Source organism: Octodon degus, unplaced genomic scaffold (genome assembly GCF_000260255.1).
Source record: "Octodon degus isolate 3935 unplaced genomic scaffold, OctDeg1.0 scaffold00154, whole genome shotgun sequence".
NCBI classification, from domain to species: domain Eukaryota; kingdom Metazoa; phylum Chordata; class Mammalia; order Rodentia; family Octodontidae; genus Octodon; species Octodon degus.
Window position 1 is genome coordinate 3,532,743 of NW_004524730.1, and position 4,049 is coordinate 3,536,791.

Consider the following 4,049-nt stretch of genomic DNA (forward strand, 5'->3'; position numbering starts at 1 on the left):
CTTTCTTCTGATTAAAATAAAAGAATTATAATTATTTCTACTAAGCATTATAAATGGCCTTACATCACCTTAAGGAAGAGAAATTCTCATAGTTGGAAGTAAAAATTAAACATAGTAACTACTGCCAGCAAACTCTAAAAATCTTTAGCATCTGAAGGTATCCCAGGATGTTTAGAAACCCTGTAAGCCACTACATGGCTGCCTGTTCCCTACAAGGTGTTTTCTGAAGCCTCAGTTCTCAGGCTTACACCTCCCCTTTGTTTTCCCCTATGGGCATATTGTTTTTCTAAACACTATTACTGCATCAACATTTTATTCTGCAAACACACTCAATTAGATCTTCTTTTTTTTGTTTCTTTTATTTTTTCATTTTAGGGAAAAGTCTACAGGGTGTTGAGGGTCTCACTACTACATCAGACTCATTGTGATCCGCCTGTTTACAGCCTTCCAAGAGCTGGGATTATAGGCGCAAGCGACCATGCCCAGTCTCAATCCTGGTCTCAGCATGCCCCAGGGGTGGGGCCTGCATGGCAGGCCCAGGGATCGAACCCTTGACCCCTGTGCCTGCTTGCAGGTGCTTTAATTGGCTGAGCTATTTGTCCAGCCCTTCAATTAGGTCTTTTAAGGCTACATAATTAATACATTTATTCTGGGGAGGATGAGAGAAATCTTAAGTTTCCAACAAAGACTTACATGATCAAACCTTCCAGACTATGCTACCTTTATATATAAGTTGGGGGTTTTCTTTTTTTTATGAGCAGAACATATTTATTGAGAGAAAGCTCCTGTCCGAGAGAGGGACAGGAGGGGGACCCGAGCGGGTAGTTCCCCAGTTGGGAGTTTTCTGAGTTTTACTTTAGTCTCTACTTGGGTACAATAGTTAGCTGGAAAAAGCATGTAAGATAAGCTCAATGGCTGACAGTCTAGACCCAGATCAACAGCAGCAACACTTGGGAAAACAAGCACATTCCAAAGAAGCCCCACCCTAGGCCTACTGAATGAACAGCTCTTCTTACAAGGCCCAACAATCTGTGTTTTTAATTAAGAAGCCCTCCAAATGTATTCTTTTACCAAACATGTTGGAAAGCAAAAGCAAAGACGGCAGTGGATGTTGAATTGTTAGTGTGTAATATGTTACAGATAAGAAAAAATGTCTACCATGTGTCTACCTACTACTCAACACAGCTGGGGGAAAATATGGGAGAGACAATCTGAAACAGCATAATTTTAACAAATAGTTAAGCTCAGACTGGTATTCAAACTAAAAAAAAAAATTCTAGCACACACAGCAAATAATGGCATTATTATCTAAAGGAAGTGATAACAAGAAGAGTGGAAAGGAATCAGGTGAAACACACTGCACGCAATGGTGAAGGCATACTGGGGCTTAAAAGCTCAAGGTTCACATCAGGGTCAGCCTAAGCCTATGACTCTAGAGAAAGGGCTCAGGTATTGAGATCAATGAGTACTCAAGCAACAATGTATTTCTGTGATCATTTTAAAGCTAAGAACAGTTATGCAAAAGCATCTAACTTCAAATGAACTTGAAGATGCAATTCTGTAGTTGTTTGCTTAAAATAGGAACACCCCTAGAAGTGTAAAAATAGATACTTAGGAAAAAGTATTATGTTCAGAACAATACTAAGAAGCATTTTTTAAAAAAACTTTTAATATCAACTGCACCAATGTAATATCAACTTGGCTCAAACTCTTTAATGATATCAAGTGAAGCTGTACTCCCAAAGTCATGCCTGGACAAGCAATTCCTGAATCCAAAACCAGAAAAGGACCCAACTAAAACAGAAAACTATAGACTAATCCCTTTAATGAACAAAGATGTAAAAAACACTCAATAGAATGTGGGAAAACAGTGCAGCAAATCATCAAAAAGATCATACATCAAGGACCAAACAGGTTTCATCCCAGGGAGGCAGGGATGGTTCAACATACACAACTCAATAAAGTAAAACATGTAAAGAGAAACAAGGGAAAAAATCACATGATCATCAAAACAGACATAGACAAAGCATCTGAAAATAATCCAACACTGTTCATCAAAAAACCCCACTTTTATCTCAATCTGATAAAAGTCATCTATGACAAACCAATGACCATCATGATACTAAATGGAGAGAAGCTGAAACCTTTTCCTTTAAAATCAAGAATAAGACAAGGATGTCCACTATTACTACTTCTGTTCAATATAGTTTCTGAACGTCACAGCAGTTAGACAAGACAAAGAAAAGGGATATGGGTTGGGAAGAAAGAACTTAAATTACCATTATTTGTACATGATATGCTTCTCCACATAGAAGACCACAAAAACTCCACTAAAGTACTCCTAGAACTACTATCCAATTCGGTAGCATTGCAGGATACAAATCAACACTCAAAAATCAATTGTGTTCCTATACAACAGTTACAAACTCCCAGAGAGTGAAATTAAAGAAAAACACCTTTGATGCTAACACCAAGAAAAATGAAATATCGTACTTGGGAGTTAACCTAACCAAGGAAGCAAAAGACCTCTAGAATGAAAACTACAGTACTCTGAAAAAGGAAAACAATGAAGAGAGCAGAAAATGAAAAGATAACTTGTGTTCCTAGATAGCCAGAACCAATATAGTCAAAATGGGCATACTTCCAAAACTGTTACACAGACTTAAGGCAATCCCAATCAAAGCATTAGTAACATTCCTTTACAGAACTAGAGAAAGCAAACCTAAAATTCATATGGAGCCAGAGACCTAGATTAGCAAAAGCAATCCTATATAATAATGGCAAGGAAGTAGACATTATGATCTCAGATTTCAATTTATTCTACGAAGCTACAGTGATTAAATAAAAACAGCTTGAGGCCAGGGAGATGGCTCAGTGGAATAAGTGCTTCTCTGGCAAGCACAAGGGCCTGAGTTCAATGCCTGGTTCTGCCAAAAAAATAAAATAAAATAAAAACAGCCTACTGAAGGGAAAAAAAAAAAAAAAGATTTACAGATCAATGGACTGGAAGGGAAGGTGCAAAAAGAACTCTAGGCACACTCTGCTAACTTACCTTTTGACAAAAGGACCAAATCCTTTCTCTGGAGGAAAGACAGCCTCTTCAACAAATGCTGCTAGAAAAACTAGCTGCACCAAAGACCGAACCTAAGCTCAACATTCTCACCATGCACTAAACTAAACTCAAAATGAATCAAAGATCCAAACATCAGAACAGAAACACTAAATCTGCTTAAAGACAAAACAGGTCAAACACTCGAGCCATAGGACTGCAGCAATCAAAAAGCTTTTTTTTTTTTTTTTTTCCCCGAAAAGCTTTTGCAGAGCAAAGGCAATCTGCAAAGGCAATCACCAGCAGAGAAGACAGCCTACAGAATGCGAAAAGAAACCTTTCACTAGCTACTCCGCAAAGGGTTAGTATCTAGGAAAAAAAAAAATTAAAAAAAATATATATGTATATATGTGTATATATGTATATATGTGTGTATATATATAATATATATATATATTATATATATATACCCTCAAATGAAGTGAACAGATACTTCTCAAATTAAGTACAAACAGACAATAAATACATAGAAAAACGTTTAAAGTTGCTGGCCATTTGAAACATGCAAATGAAAACAACACAGAGATTCCATCTAACTCCAGAAGACAATGGCTATCAGCATGAAATCACTAACAAATGCGGGTGAGGCTGCAGGAGGAAAGGGGGCCTTCTTCACTGTTGGGGGGATGTGAACTGACACAATCACCACGGAAGTCAGGAGGGAGATTCCTGGAAAAACTAGAAATAGAAATCAGAGCTGAGCCAGCTCCTCCTCTTCTAGGTTCTTCCAGAAGTCACCAACATCACCCTGCAGTCACACCCACGTTTACAGCAGCAACATTTGCTATAGGTAACTCTCAGAAACAGCTCATGTGCCCATCAATAGATGTAAGGAAAGTACAGCATTAAGACAATGGAGTACTACTTGGCCATAAAGAAGGATAAAATTAGGCCACTTACAGGAAAGTGGATGCACCTTGAGACCGTAATGTTAAGCAAA